Genomic DNA, 17,334 nt, shown 5'->3' with positions numbered 1-17,334 from the left:
GTGTTCGATGCAGCCTTTTGTATTTCTACTTTTATAATTGCGATATAATATACAGGGTGGTCGGTAACTGGTGGTACAAGCGGAAAGTGGGTGATTCTACGCGAAAAAAGAAATCGAAAATATAGAATAAAAATTTTTCGTTTAAGGCTTTGTTTTCGAGAAAATCGACTTTGAATTTTCGCTCGGTACGCGTGCACTTATCACGTCTCGTTATAACGGATCTCACTGTAGATCGTTGTCTCGATTGACGTTATTTTTAAAATTTTTTAAATTTTTAAATTTTTATTCTATATTTTCGACTTCTTTTTTCGCGTAGAATCAGCCCCTTTCCGCTTGTACCACCAGTTACCAACCACCCTGTATAATCTGTAGTATTTATGAAATAAAAGTTCAATTATGTGAAACTCAGGACGAGTTTACAGATGTTTGGAGAAAAAGGAGAAGAATGTACGAAATAGAAAGAGATGTCGTCTTGTCTTTTTATTCTGTAAATAATAATTATTTGTGTTCCTTTTGCAAACGAAACAAGCGCAAGGGTAACTCGAGATAGTTGTTGCACTTTTCTTCGTTATACGTACACAAAGAAGCAAAGGATAGGGAAGGTGTAGAATAATAAAGATGGATCAACCATTCTTTTCTTTTCTTTATTTACTTTTGCTTTATTTACGTTGAATTTTCCAAGATAGATCCCTAAATATCAATTATCCAAGAACAATTACTTCTTGCGTGTTATTTCATGATACGAAAGATACGATTTATGCAACTGGCTTGCCAAATCATAACCATCGACTTTCAAATGCGTATTTTTTCTGAAGAAAACTTTGTCGAAGAAGAATAATTCCCATAACCTTTCTCGCAGTATCGAATATTCTGCTATTCGTATTATCGAAGTGGCTTTAAAATACGCAACGGGTTTTATAAAAATAGGAATTCAATTTTTGGAATAAAAAGTCTGAGCTCAATCACCTGTAGTATATTAATCGCTAAGAGGTATAAAAAATTAATTAATCGCCTTAGATTCTAAAGTCGATATTTTTCATACAAAATGTAATTTGTGCCACCCTTTATGGATACTTAATCAGTTTGATTTAGTCGGCCATAGAAAGTATTGTAATTGATTTACAACAATGAGATATTAGAATATATGGAACAGCGTAGAAATATTTTAATCTGTACATACGTTGATTCATAATTTATTCGTGCGAATACGAAAGGAAGACGTATAACTCTTATTGAAAGAGGAAATAAATTATTTCTACGATATTTTGTTGATAGTGACGACGGTAAGAGATTGTTGAAAAAAATTAACGAGAAAATGGATTTTATGCTAATTAAACATTCTTTATTCCTCCCTTAGTAAATGCCATAGGTCCCTAAAACTTTGAACTCTTATTTTAATTTCAAAAACATTAATTTTACATTCATTGTAATTTAATAAATACTTTCGTATTACTTTGCATATTCGTTTAAAATTGTATCGCGCTCGGTGATATTTACTTGTCATATTTTTAATTATTTATGAAAGTTCTTGCTTCGAGTAACGATTATTTAATATCGAAAGGAAACATACATTTATCGTAATTATCAATAATTACTAAATCTTTATCTGCGCAAGATTGTAAATAATAGAGATTCGCTGTAACAGTAGATTAAATTCGAACAATTGCTACAGTGTCAAATGCCTTCCACTTAAGTTATTATGTCATTTAGATACAGTGAATTAAGTTCTTTACCTAAAAGCTCCAGTTAAAGGTTAATAGCTCGTTCTTTCCATACTTTTTCACCCATGTTTGTTTACGTTATTTTCATACTCAATTTAGCTTCTTCGTAATTTTCGTACATCTTGTTTTCATACTTAAATTCATAACAAAATATCGATTATATATCAAAGATTCTAATCAAAGTGTATATAATGTTACGCAAGGTAAACATATTTTTGTATTTTTATATTTATCGCATGTAGGAAAATAATCTCTGCGTTATCCAATTAAGAATCTCAAGGTTTCTTGCTCGCTAAATTAGCGATCTCTAATACTTGTGTGATGTAACGTACATAAAGTCTAAACCTGAAAAAGATCATTCTATTGGTTTGGCAACCAAGTGATTGCTGATATTGTCATTTGGTGGTAATGTGGTAGTTGCCAACTCCATATAAATCGTTTCTTGGAACGTTAGCTTTTTCGCTGATATGAATACAGAAATAAAGAAGTCTGTAAAAAGCGTTGCAAGCTATTTTCTTGGTAATTATCAAGTATAACGAGAAAATTTGTTAAAACTTGTGATGAATTTTCAGTATGAATTTTTTTTCGATCTTAAACTTATTACACTTAAAATATGCACTTGGAGACCTAACGAATGCATCAACGTGCGTCATTAGCGGAACACGTAACTTGAATATTAAATCCCTCAAACGAGACGTGAAAAGGAATGTGTCAATGATTTTACTGGTCTCTGTTCTAGGACAAATCATCGCTGGTTCCCCTTTACCGTTTTCTTTTTCGAATAAAATCTATAAAATAAGAATTAGGTTTTATGATAGATTATTTAAAAAGAAACATGTGTTAAATATCTTCGTCTATCACGAATCACCATTTTAATATTTACATATACAATTTTATAAATATACGTACGCGTTAGAATTAATTTGCTTCGATGACAAAATTTGAAACGCACTTCCGTAGATGTTGAAAACGTCCATTGTTATTGTTACGCCCTGAGACTTACTATATGCCGTGTTCCTATCCGTCTCCCTTGGTACTACAAAGTCGCAGACAGATCGTCTTACATGACCAGAGAGATATACACAACGTAGCGATAAGCGCATTGTTGTCGTCAAGCAGCGAGTTCTAAAAAACATCGATTCGCCTTCGGTTCGTTATTTTACCTACACAAAAAAGGTAGCATACGTGATCATAGGCGCGAACGGTCGCGAGACCCGAGCGTGGTGGGGTCGTCTCCAAGAGAAGACAAAGAAAAAAATCGAAGAGCAATCAGTATCATACGAGGAGTCCAATCGAATGCTTCGAGAGCTTCGGAGAAATAAAATGAAGGTCGTTTAGTGAAACGAATACGTCGAGAAATACTATAAAGTCGAGTCGAATTATAATAATAAACTAGTTGTATCATCGTTAAATCATTTGTAACGTGTTAATTATAATTTTAAATATTATTAAAACATAGAAACTTATATTAACCCTGTTAATTCAGTGTTACAATCGTTTGAACTACCTCTGTTATCCTAATCGAAACAGGGGAACGACTGATTCGCGGCGTCGACTATCAAAATCGTAGCGAGAATTTACGCCTCTGGCTGACGCTTTTCCTCGTGATCGCGTCTCTCCGCGAACGGTCGTAACAGTTATGAATATTTATTCATTCTTCACTAAATATTCTTGCTAGCAAGTATGTAATGATAGATGCGCAAAAATGTAGAAAAGTTATGATTTCCCTAAAGGCATTGCTAAAATTTGATCAGCAAGTTATAGAGACTAATATTACGCTCTGGAAACTAGTGCAACTGAAACTAGAAATGTAGTACACGAATTTTAGAACTCGTTCACACAAGTTTAAATAACAAGCCAAACTGAAATATACGAATAAAAAATGCAGGTTAGCAGATAATGCGTAAAAAATAACGCAAAGTTTCGGCGAGATATACCATCAGTGTTTCTAATTCGAAAATCTTTTTTTTTTTTTCACTTCCGAACACAAATTTTCTCGCTCTGCCTGCCTTCCAAAGGCAGATACTGCGATCCATCATAAACGATCCAGCCGAAAATGTAGGAAATATGCGACCAAAAATGCGGTAACGTTAACGCGCAATGATTAACTGGAAACTGCGAAATGAGTAGGTTGCCAGTATATTTACATAAATATGTATATACGCAGATGCAGTAAAAATTCACTTTGATATTACCACTGGTTTGTAAAGCTAACTAAAAACGTAAGCTTTGCGTCTACTTATGTAATGTAATTCAGCAGCTAAGCATGCAGATACCGATGCATCATCAGCTATTTTACCTACTTTTCGTTCACTCGGGAATATAGTACCAACTATACGCGATAATAAACATTTCCATGCTCGTTTCTCTCTCAGCATGATCATTTCGTTTTCGCGTATTATTCCTGCTGAGTATGCTCGTTTATTTATACGTGTATTATCTCCGGAATCTTTTTATGTGTCTATGAAATTTTTCGATCTGTATATTTCTTGATTGTTCGAGAATAGGCCAATTCTAAAATGAAACGTAGTTTACGAGCGAGAAAGCGATAATTATTCGGCCGAGTCGAGATATTGGACTTTCAAATAGAAATTACACTTTCTTCGATATTTAGAGACAATGGGACCACGCTTTATTCCTGTTGTATAAAATATTGCACATTACAAGGGGCTGCGTGTTATTTGTTAAATTGAGCAAACGTTTCTTTCAACAGCACGTTATTATATTTTTAGAAGAAAAGATATTTTGTTGAAAAGAAATATTGTCAAAGTTTTCCACTCTTTGGGTAACAATGTGTCCTGATAGTTAGAGGCTAGACTCACAACGTGTCGTTGTCGAATGAAAATTATCCGGTTTTCTCAAAATCACGAAATCTTTATCTTTATCAAAACGGTTCATAGGATGGTACTTTCCAAGTTGACGACTTTATACACTGTCGCTCAAGTGTATCGCCCGTTTGATAAGAAAGAAACTTAGACTTTTAGTGGGCTAACAAAATTTAGAATTTCACGGTTTAATTAAATATGCTTTATATACTGATAATCCTTAGAGATTTATACATTCCTATCCTTAGAATTAATTACGGTTCTTAAGGATCATATAACGTAATGAATACTTTGTTTTAAGAAGTCGACGTACAGGATAATTGCTTCGAATATCGCCACCCGTCATATTTTGAAAAGAAGCATTGGCAGAATTGGGGTTGTAGTCTCAAACGTGTGTAAAGGAACGTATTTTATGTACATGGAATACAAATAACGTCTCTTTCGTTTGAGACTAATTTCATGTAAAAATGTCTCTTTGTATTTACTTGGAAATCTGGTAGGCGACATTAGGAGCACTCGCGATATTAAAAAAAAAATTAAAGATACAAAAGTATTTCTTAATTCTTCTACCCTCGCGGAAAAACATAAACCTGTGATGTTTTTCTTATAAACCTTGCAGTTATTTTTACGTTTTTACTTATGCTTTTACTTATCGTATTATCATGCTCGTATCAGCAGGTGATTCTTCTCTTAACATTTATAAATTATATCATCGCATATATGTGTGCGCACGTATATTCATAAGCTTTAACATAATTGGATAATAAATCGTTAACTGAAAATTGAATACCCGCGGGCTATGGTTCGTCAGGTTTGTGAAAGCGTCGAGCGTTAATTGGGTTGCATTTATTAGTCACCCCGATCGCGCTATCTCGCAATTGCGGGTTCGCAATCGATGTCAAACCTACAGGGCATGCCAATGTAATCAGCATAGCAAATTTTGTTTCTAAACTGTACGTCAAGATATCGGCGATTTTGCTTCGAATCAAAAACGACCAACTTGTTCGAAGGATGAAAACGTTCCACGTAATGTTATAAATTATGGATGGGATAATTGGAATTTTTCAAGAGTCTACATTTTTCTTCCTCTTCTTGCGATTCGAATTTCTCGACATTCAGGTAAATAAGAATTTGTGTAGATTTTATTCAATTAATCGTAAACTAATTGAGTTTGTGTTTACACTTATTAGATTCATTTTAACTGGTGTAATTTCACCGCTCGTTACAATTATTTATATCGAGAAAGACTAATTTGATATTCTGAAAGAAGATTGTTGTAATTAGAGTGCGGATATTTAGACGAATTTATACTTCTGTGTCAATGTAATTAAAAAAAAACTGAAATCGTGACAGAAATTTATTTTACCTACTGAGTATCCTAACAGATACTTGCAGTTTATATATTTCATAGATTTTCGCGTGTTCCGGGCATTCTGCTAATTTTTGCGTCTCCAAATTTCAAGTAAATGCATGAAAATACATAATCTAGTTATGATTCTAGTTCCCGTCGAAATAGATGAAACTTCCCTCAAGAGAAAGAAAACATTCAGCATTTCGACCGTTTTGAGTGCCTCCGAATTTCTATTTCGCGAATCTAAAAATCTCAAATCACACCGTCTCTGCTATAAATGTGCATACAGTGACGGTTAACACTTTGACTGCCACGTTGGTCATATAGACCGGCCACGGTTTCTCCTGTGACGCCACGGTGGTCATTGGTGACCAGAGGGCTTGAACTTCTTACAATTGTAAAAATTGTATGAAAATTGACAGTTAGGGAATTTTGAATATAACCGATAAATAGAAGATACTTTGAAGTAAAAAGTGCCCCATTGAGCAATTAAACATTTTTATTAGAACATCGATAAAAAAAAATGAGAACAAATCTTACGTCTAACGGTGCACTGTGTTTGCATGCATATCTTTCAGGGGTAATCTACGAGTATTATTATAAACAAAGCTTAGAAAATAATCGTAAATGCTGCTTTATAATATATAATTGAAGTTAGAAGTGTGAGCATACCTTACTATTATATATAGAACGAGCGAATACCGTTTACTAATATCTTCTACAAGTTTCGACAATATATTCTGGACGTTTTGCTTACGACGAAATAACGAATGCGAATGGTTTGTTGAAATAAACGAAGCCTTGTTATAATATGTCGCCATCAATTGTTACCAAGGCGCCACGGTGGACACCCGTGACCACCAACAAGATAAACGATCTGTTGAGGAAGAATGTTGTCTTACATCATCAATTTATTATTATTTTGCCAATATGCTTTGAATAATAAAAATACTCCCGTGGTGTCCTGAGCGAAACATGCGATATCGACGTGGCAGTAAAAGTGTTAAAAGGAAGATTAAAATGATACGCTATGAATGTTGGTAACTTTCGTACTACAAATCTTTCATCGTATTGCTTACAACAATGTGGCAACAATATCTTTTGCGATGTAGATACGTACGTTACATTTATTCATTGCTCTTATCAGATGTAACTACATTTTGTAAAATTATCACGTCCCTTTATATGTCTGATTTTATAAACTTTCTTTCATCCGTCGCTCTATACAAAATATTTCCTTGTAAATCTTCCTAATTGAAATATTTCTCTTTCTTATCGTACTCACCTCGACAAACATCTTTTTTTATTTTCCGCCAGACTTGCGCGTTATCTGTTTCCGCTTATACACGCGTCTCAAGCGAACCACCGCCGGGAAATCAAATCCCCTGCTCCGTCCGTAATAATTCGTCGGTATTGATTAACCCGTATGATTGTGATGTCTCTCGGTGGAACGAGACTTGCATTGAAGTGTCGGTAGATGTGTACTCGGTACATACGCCGAGGTTCCATGGTGTATCGTAACGTAGCTCTATTCGTAAACGACGATGTCCTCGTGGTTCTCTCCTTCTCTGCCATTCGATGGTTCGCCCGTGTACCGGAGGGTCTGATTCGATATCGTTCCATGTCGCAGCTTTATCCATTGGGATATTGCATCTGCTAGTTTATGGCTGGCCAATTTTCCATTCACTTTTATCGCTGTATCGAAGGTCTGTCGGTTACCTTACAACATGTGGTAAGTAATGAAAATGTTTGGAAATGCTCGAATTTATCTTATATCCAATCCTCTGTAGACAGGTTGGGTCGTTTACGCTGCAAACGATATTTCACTTGTGAACTTCTTATTGCAAACTGAATTTCTGTTTCTCCGGACCAATGTTTTCAACGTTTCACTCGAAAACTAATCTCGCAGAGTTGGCGACGAGGCTAATGTCGATTGATATAAAACGAACAAAACGATAGTCGAAGACTGTTCTGGGTTGACGGAGTTACAGCGAGCGAAGACGGACGAGAAACGAGCAACATAAGAGATGCGTCTATGAAAAGACGTTTTTTAAATTGTAACTTAAGTATTTGCAATCAATTCCTCTCAGCAAGTATAAGTAAATTCGCTGTGGTTATTTCACATAGCGTGTAAGAAGTTGAATTTTGTTCGAAGAAGTCTGTTTGCTACGTCTAGCGGATGGTGTCTTTTTAATCTGAACACGCGGTTTCTGGGGCACGTTAGCTCTGCGGCCAGTTAGTTTTTGCCTTTGGGAGCTGCTTAGCGTGACGTTCGCTGTATTTAGTTATCTCCTGTCTGATCGAGGCCACTGCAGGATCAGCGTATATATCCTTGTTGTTTACGTACCATGGGGCGTTATGATTTGTAAGGTCTCCGACTGCAATCTTTGTAGCATTTCAATGTTCAGAACTGCTTTCCTGAAATTGTTGTATCCATAGTTGTATTCCGTGTGTCCACATTGGCTCGAGGATAATCTCATATACTAGCACTTTACGAAGAGATGACAAGGCAAAGGAACGCGGGTCTAATTGCTTATTTGTCGTTTCTAATTAACCCGATACAGTCATGCAGATGAACACGCATTTTGACCGGAAGCTTCACATTATAAACAAGATCATACAGCAACGTGTGACAATGAGTGAGCAAGTGCAGGAGATCTCTTCTCCCTGGGCTGTTCCACTTGCTGTCTTCTCATTCTCATGGAGTACTGCAGTCATCTGTCCAAAATAAGCGGCATGTTATCCCAAGTCCCAAGTAAACGAAGCAAACTAGGGTTCTTTATTCCATTAACTTCCGTTCTTTGAGCTTCTTGGCCCCAAATAAACGGCTTCTTCGATTAACCGGTGACTCGAATAAGCGGTATCCTCGAATCACTGTACCCTCAAATGGACAGCTATCTTAACGTTGTATGTAGCAGCGTCCGTTAGAACAACTTTTCGCAAAGAAGAAAGTGAAGTGCCGAGGTGAGAGCCAGCGGCACATTTGCAGGAGGCGATTGGAGATCGTTCATCGGCTGATACAGTGATTTATCGAAGTTGTGATGCGAGAGCTTGGTGGAACGGACCGCGACTCTGTTGATCAAACGATCTCTCGAATTTACTCTGCAGGATATTCTTGGAGTTGCCTGATGACTGTTGCGCGTGCGATGACTCCACGCGTGCTGTTATCGAGAACAAAGGAACCTAAGAGAAATAAAGACGTACGTTTGGTAGAGCAGCAGCGCTGGACAAAGAGAAATCTTCCGCCGTTGGCTCATTGGCTTTTAATCCGTCAGCTCGTTCGGAGCAAACAGTTTATTCCGAGGAATTTTGCAACACACCGAGGCGTTGTATCTGTGTAATCTACCATCGGGATATGCAAGTTTACAATTTGATGTATCCACCTCTGTTACGCGGTCCGCTGTAAAATAACTTGGTTAGGAAGTCGGTATATGTTGGAAACTGACCACGGTTAACAATATGGCTTGATTGTTAAGAAAAAGCAGGTTGGAGTAAAATATGTTTCTTTACGTTTCTTAGCACGTAGAGAAATATTTCCAACGGGGAAATATATGCGGTAGAACCTCGGATAATCGAAAACTCGGATAACACGGAAAGATCTATCGATGCAATAAAATCATAGAATAATTTTGATAATGTAATATTGCGCGTGTATTTAGTTAATATAATATCAATTAATTATTTTATCGGTTGAAATCTTGATTAACCGCTTTCACAGTACCTGACTATTTACACTCATGTAGTCCTAGTGTTGAGGAGAAATGCGAGGTAGGATTAGGTTAGGGTTAAGGTTAGGTTTGAAGTCACAAGAAATGAGGTTATGATAAAGCCCAGCGCACCTCGGATAATACGGAACTTCGGTTAAATGGGACTCGCGTAACCGAGATTCCGCTTTACTTCTTTTTTATTGCAATTGGAAATTTTATTGCACTCAGAATGAGTTAATCAAACTGTGTATAGAAATGCAAGCAGTTTGAACAGGCGTGTAATCGTGCGTGGACTGCATATATCGTATTTTATATATTTTCTAAAAGAACCCCTTTATTCGTGTATTACTTTTACCATTTATTGGCTTTTTAGATATATATACAGGATGGTTGGTAACTGGTGGTACAAACGGAAATAAAAAATTTTTTTTTTATTTTTTCTTTTTTTTTTTAATTTTTTCATGGAGACAATGATCTACAGTGAGATCCGTTATAACGAGACGTGATAAAGTGCACGCGTACCGAGCGAAAATTCAAAGTCGATTTTCTCGAAAACAAAGCCTCAAACGACAAATTTTTATTCTATATTTTCGACTTCTTTTTCGCGTAGAATCACCCCCTTTCTGCTTGTACCACCAGTTACCAACCACCCTGTATAATATTAGGTAATATTGTATGTTGAGCCAACGTCGCCTGTCTACTGTTTATGGTCTGTCTTCGTCGCAGTCTTTTGTCTACACGCTGTCGATGGCTGCAGTGCTTGAGAAAACTAAAAAGACCAGTTTTCTTAGAAGTGATGACCACTTCAACATTGTATAATATTCTTACGATATTCTTATAATATAATATAATATTCTCTTCTAATAATAAATATTATTTGTTGTTTTTATATCCACCAACTGTATGCATTTGTCTAACGTAGGCTCCGAGGTGCAAGTTAGATTAAAAAGTTTCATTCATTCGAAGTAGAATTTCACATATTTAGCAACCACCCTGTATATGTCGGAGATGAAAGAACATCGGAGCCTTTCCTTTGCAATTTTTGGGAAAATTCCCAATACTTTAGTCTAGAATTTTTATTATAGCTGTATTTAAATGATAAAACTTAGAAGTAGTTGTTTATCATTTAATCTGATTATGTTTGCCCGAGATTTATGACAGTAGGCTTGGGCTTTCAGTTCCACTTGAACTTTTGACAAGGAAGCGCATTTGCTATCCTGTTGACCCTGTATTTGTTATTGAACCTAAGATTATTGTCATTAGAATCTCGAGTATCTAATCGTCACGGTTAATTGTCAAATTCTGTAATAGTCATATAATCACCTTGTGAATTTATTATTATATTCACTTAGTGACCAAGTAATCATTGTTATTATAAGTCTTTAGTGAGAACTTATTATTGTGTAGTGAAATTGTTTATTGCTAGTGAACTTTATTCTGTAATAATCATATTTGTACCATTAACTATCATCTATATTGTATACTAAAAAAATGGCTAATCCAAACGAAGGTTCGTTAAACGCCCCTAACCCAATGCTAACTCGACATATATATATGTTATTATTAGTCGTTCAAATCGTTCGTTTCACTTATTGTCAGTCTTTTTACACATTCATTCGCCTACGCCTGTTCGCATTCATCGGTGTTCTAAGAGAAACAGTTGGATAGTTGGATATAATTTACATAATCTTCTTAATATTGGCATCATGCAGTCTTCCATCAGAGGATTTTGGTAAATCCTATTCGTTGATTTCATTCCAGTATCTCAGATCGATGGTTTTTAACATTTTGTTCGATTGATGGGACATGTAGAGCATTCTTTATATCGTAGCTCCTCAATTCGTCACGTATGGTGCATCGAGTATCATTCTCGCAATTAATAATGTAGACTGTCCTACTTTGATATTCTCTTGATTATTTTTAATGACTGCGCCGACTACAGAATTAATAAATTCATAAATTCGTAGCAGCTTCATCATCGTTATTACATTGTCTTTTCATTTCTCATTCTCAAAATATAAGAAAAACATAGAAAGATGCATAAACTCGTTACTAGACTGTGGTTCTTTATGCAAATTCATATTTTCCTCGCATTTCCACATCTTCAAATTTCCTCTGAACGCGTAACAATTCACGGTCTACTTATTGCACAATCCGATACAGATTTCCGCACTCTATTAAACAGACAAATTTAAAACGAATCTGCCGGTACGCTGCAGCATTTATTTCCTGAAAATAATGTTTAGAATCCCATTGCGACCATATATACGACAGTATTACACTTTGACCAGTTTTACTGTACGTTCGTTCGTTAGTGGTTGGGCGTGAACTTGGAGTCTTCGCCAATCAGTCGGCTAATACCCCGGGGAAACGAAGTTTTCCCTCGAAAGAGGGTAGTTACAGTAATAGGAGAATCGTTGGAAAGAGAGGAACGCCCAAAAGGACAAAAATGGAACAGGACTAGATTGGCGTCCATCGATTTTATGTCTCTCTGAAACGTGACGTTTGCAGTAAACTGCTTTGTAATACTTGATCAACTGACTAAAACACGAAAACACGAGTGTATGGTGCTCAATGCCTGCACGATTATGGAGGTCTAAATGAATTGGAATTGAAAATAAATGGTTTGAAGGAAAAGGGCTTCTTTATCAAAAGCATCGTCCTTACGATTTTCTTTTGCCATTTATTTATAGGTAATGTTTGAGTAGAATACTAGCAAAATCAGAATCTTTCTTATGTTTGGAATATTTCAATAACTAACGTGTTTAATCTTCTGAAATTTGGAAATTACTTTCCGTAGAATGTGTTTGCGATGCAGCGCTATTCGTAACAATTTAAGAAAAGTGTGGGAATATTAATAGTTTGCTATGTGCGTTTATTTTATAGCGTTGTATGATTATTATACAGGGTGGTTGGTAACTGGTGGTACAAGCGGAAAGGGGGTGATTCTATGCGAAAAAAGAAGTCGAAAATATAGAATAAAAATTTTTCTTGTTTTAAATTTTTTAAAAAATCTACAGTGAGATCCGTTATAACGAGACGTGATAAGTGCACGCGTACCGAGCGAAAATTCAAAGTCGATTTTCTCGAAAACAAAGCCTCAAACGAAAAATTTTTATTCTATATTTTCGACTTCTTTTTTCGCGTAGAATCACCCCCTTTCCGCTTGTACCACCAGTTGCCAACCACCCTGTATATGCAATTTGTATAAACAACTTTCCTTGCCATGAATAGGTATGCAAAATGATAGACTTTTATTTTTCACATTTTTATCTGTTTTCTATTTACCTTTAGCGAATTTGTTTCATTACAGTGTATTTTCTAACGTTTGCGATAAAATGTAAATTTCGTGATTTTCGATCGAACGAATATGTACGTAATATATATGCATGTACAATGTTCATATGTTAGTAATTAAAAATTTTTTAGATTTGATTAATAACAAAGGACAGTGAAAATTACCCAAAGAAATTCGCCATTATATTATGGCAAGTTTGTTTCAGCCGATAGTGATACAAAACTGGCAGCGATCGTATTTATTTCAACTTGTCGTGCCCTATGGTTTGATGGACACGGCCTTTTATTTTACCGACAGAATAGACGCAACGGGCGAGTCAAATCACGAGCTTCATACGTTGTGCACTATTTCTTCCAATTAAAGCAATTGAAACATCGAACGTATTCGAAATATTTAGTAGATCGGAATTCGTTTCGCTATTCGGATTTTATTTGTACGGTGGAAGCGGCGAGCTTGAAAAACGTTGCGATGCGTCGACACGAATCTCGAAATTGTCGATTCGTAGGCAAACACAAACGATCTTACCGTGACGCGAATTCGTGTCCTCTTTGCCGCTCAAAAATGTTTTTCATTTTCATTGATCTTCTAACCTTTGATGTATACCTGCCGATTGGCCGACTTTCTCCCGATAACACGTGTACTTCAATTCGGTCAGAGCTTTCTAACGCGATGAAAACCAAAATTCATTCAACCTAGTCGCTTATACGGTGTTTCTCCCTCCCTCTGTCTCCATTTCTCTCCCTTCACGAGGTACAATATCGTTCATAAGTATTCCGACACTTTGATTTACCTGTAATCCAACAGTATACCAATGCTGCCAAAGTATACAGAGATACAACGAGGAAGATATAATTAGAAGCAGTTGAATGTGAAATAGAATACCATTTTGTTTTTTGAATGTCATTCTCATAAATTTGGTTGCAACATGTAAAAGAGTTCTGTGGATATTCGATTTATATTTACGCTCACTTTAACAGCTGTCTTATATTTCCAACGTGCTGAAGCATTTTCAATAATTGAATTGAATTAACATTTAAAGAAAACCTTAAAATCATTGTACTTAATGGACATCCAAATATAGAACACTGACATCAGATACAACATATTCATGAAAAACAAATATGAAAAAAATAGTTCCATTTTTTTATTATTTGAGACACTTTGGTTATGAAATCACATTTTTAAGAATTTAAACGAAAAAATAGCTATCTAGAATAATCACATGTCCACGTGTCGAGCTCTGTACCAGTAGATTCGTTACGTGTTCATTTCGGTGTATACGTATATTAAGTCCCTTATAAGATAGAATTCCGCTTCCTAACATTAAAATACACAAATATAACAAAATAAGCTTTCAACGCTGATTATATAGAAATAAATCGTTGAATTTCGACTTATCGCTAGTTTTGTAATTAAAATAGATCTTGTCAGAAACGAGCAAATATCCGGATACGTTTGATCATACCGTGCATATATATGTCGGAGATGAAAGGAAAACCGAAGTCTTCCCTTTGCAATATTGGGAAAGTCCTCTAATGCTTTAGCCTAGATTTTATCATAGCTGTAATTAAGCAATTGTTGTCATTCAATCTGATTGTAATTGTTCGAGATTTGTGATAGCGAGTTTGGGCTCGAGGTGACAACTGGTCGCCGAACGTAACCACGGTCACGGGATGGACGTTTTGCCTGACGGAGGTGTGGAGTGGTTGTATGGTTCTCCCTAGAAATGTGGTTGTGGCGGCATACGGTCTCAAGAACGGGCCTAGCCATATGGGATTGTACCTCGGAGGTGTCAATATAATGGGACACACGTTGTATTAATAATCAAACTCCAGGCAGAAACTGCTTAGCAACGGCGATTGGAACTTTCTCGATGCTTCCAACGAGTATATAACAAACAAATACAATCGTACAGCGAGGAAAATTTCCATCAATTTATTATTCGTGCGATCGCCTTGGAGAGTGACACATCGAGCAGTTCATACCGAGCGTCTCAGCAATCGTATTTTGTGTCTAAAATTATTCTACGCATAGTAAAGAGTTATCCCGTTGACCGTGGATTCGTTTGAACCCAAAAACATTGTTAATAGCGTTCATTAAACTTATTATTCGTTAAACTTATTATTCGTAAAATATATTATTCGTTAAACTTATTATTCGTCAAACTTATTATTCGTTAAACTCAATATTCATTATACTTTGTAAAAGTCTTGTATATACGTGTAAATAGAATCTCTGCTTCGTAAAACGATGGCTAATTCAAACGAAGAATCGTTACGCGCCTTAAATTCTAATGTTAACCCGACATATATATATACAAAGTTATAAATAAATAAAGCACGGGAACATCAGGGCAATATGAATTTATTTTTATGTAACTAATAAAAATTCCAATTGAATTTGCGTTCGGACTTTAGGCTCGTTTTAATCAGTGCGATTTCACTATTCATTATATTCAGAAAAACTAATTTCATATTCTTACGAAACTTTGTTACACGTAATTAGAGATATTTACGAGCAAATTCATATTTTCGTGAACGTAATTAAAAAACTGTAGCTTAGAGAGAAGTTAGTTTCACCTACCAATTATCATAACAAATACTATTTAAACATCGCGTATTTCATTTATTTTCACGTGCGTCACTGTATTACTGTAGCTACTATGGCGATTGTCAAATATAAAATCATTGAATTTCGATTTATCCGTAGTTTCGTAATCGAAATACAACTCGTGGAAAACAAGTTGAACAGGCGTCCGGATACTTTTGACCGATAGTGTACATAGTTTGCTGCGATTCTACACCGTCGCGTCGGCCGTAAACCCGCGAACAATCACGATAATGGATGCCTTCTAGGAAAAGTTATAGCCGTTTCGGTGTAATAATCGAGTGCCCCTCGAACTTGGAAGGGAGCGAGCGAGAGGGTAGAAAAAGGACGAACCTTTTGGCTGGTCCCGTGGAGACAGATCTGAGAAAGTGTGCGCAAACGTATCCCACGGTGGTTGTTTTCGGCTGTACAAAAGGTAGAGGGTCTGTGTTGTTTTTGGTGCGGAACCGAGGCATGTGGTCGACACTTCTCGTAATCGATGTACTAACTTGCCCAGCTTTCTTTCCCCGGTACGCTCGCTGTTTCCCCTATTTGTCTTTTCTCTCACTTTTTCCACGCATCTTCGTCCCTCCCTTTTTTCCTTCGCTGTCTAGAAAACACCCGGCCGTCCTATTAACGGTCAACGAAAAAAGAAAAACAATAAGAAAGAAAAAGAGAAAGCATTTGCAATGTGCGACCGCCCATTTTACAAGCAAAACCGATGAAATATTTTTATAATTATCCGAGCGCTATAAATCGCTCGTTAACGCAAGTCAGTTAACGCAAATGCTCGAAAATAAAATCACAAGTTCGCCGAGTGGTTCGACCAGTTTTAATCCTGCACTCTGCTTGATATATAGCAACGAACTATATCATAGGCGAAAAGATTAGCGTGTAAAAATCATAGCGAATAAATTTTTCTTACAATCGCATATTTCCGTGATCTCGCTGGTAAATAAAGGACGAACGTATACCACGGAACACTTATGACAGAGGACGTGGACGACAAATAAAATATTTCACATGTTCGCAAAAATATACCGCCGTTCGTTCGTTCTTCCAATGCTCCGATAAATCATGTTACTTTTAATTTTTCACACATTCGGAACTAATTTATCGTATTGTTCGAATACTTACTATTAGATTTCGACACTAATCCAGAAATATTTGATACCTTTGGTCTTGAATCGTACCACGTAATTCCGTAATTGATGGCGACAGAGAAACGTATGAATCGCGCGTTCATCTTTTCTAATAATCTCCATAAATATTCAATGGGATTCTCAGTGCTATTGTACGCAGGCGAATCCAAAATGCAGAATTGTTGCGTTTTTATCAGATTTTCTGCATTTTCGATTGCGTGTTCCGAGCTTCGATCGTGTCGAACTGCTGTTACATATTTTATTCAGAGACTGGAACATTGTTAATAGCATCGGCGTAACGTTGCAAAATATCTTTATAAACTGACCAATAACCGACATTTCGTTAAAATATGAGATTTCCAGCGATGCAGTAAAACTGCATCGATTGCTTGTTATTGTTCCACATATGTAAATAAAATATTTGAAATATCATAAAGTATCTTGCGTCAACGCTAACCGTGTTACACATTAACAATGTTTACCCTGCTAATTGTTTACATGAATAAACAGCGATTTGCGCAAAACAACTGCGTTGCTTCACCTGCATTTCTCAAATACGTCATGAAACGCTAATTGCGTGCTTTTCAAAATAACAAAAGAATCGAATCACGTTGCATCGAATGTTCGTACAAATAAAACTCGTCGACACACGCGCACTTGTGTCGTATTATCAGACTTTTTTTTTTACTTTCTCCAGGAAACGC

The 17,334-nt window shown here is 36.1% G+C and overlaps 1 protein-coding gene and 1 long non-coding RNA gene across 4 annotated transcripts in view; one reads left to right on the top strand and one right to left on the bottom strand.

The window, feature by feature from the left end:
- LOC138179191 (CCR4-NOT transcription complex subunit 6-like) overlaps positions 1-17,334 on the top strand; it is an 828,627-nt gene that overhangs the window by 72,075 nt on the left and 739,218 nt on the right. The gene's annotated exons all lie outside the window — the stretch shown is intronic.
- On the bottom strand, positions 16,009-16,762 carry LOC138178997 (uncharacterized). The gene is made up of 3 exons (XR_011172901.1): positions 16,626-16,762; positions 16,414-16,553; positions 16,009-16,098 (listed from the first exon to the last, which is right to left on the bottom strand). It is a non-coding gene; the product is annotated as an uncharacterized LOC138178997 (long non-coding RNA).

Source organism: Bombus flavifrons, chromosome 4 (genome assembly GCF_040668555.2).
Source record: "Bombus flavifrons isolate JBK064 chromosome 4, iyBomFlav1_principal, whole genome shotgun sequence".
Taxonomy (NCBI): Eukaryota; Metazoa; Arthropoda; class Insecta; order Hymenoptera; family Apidae; genus Bombus; species Bombus flavifrons.
This window is presented reverse-complemented; position numbering and strand designations above follow the sequence as displayed.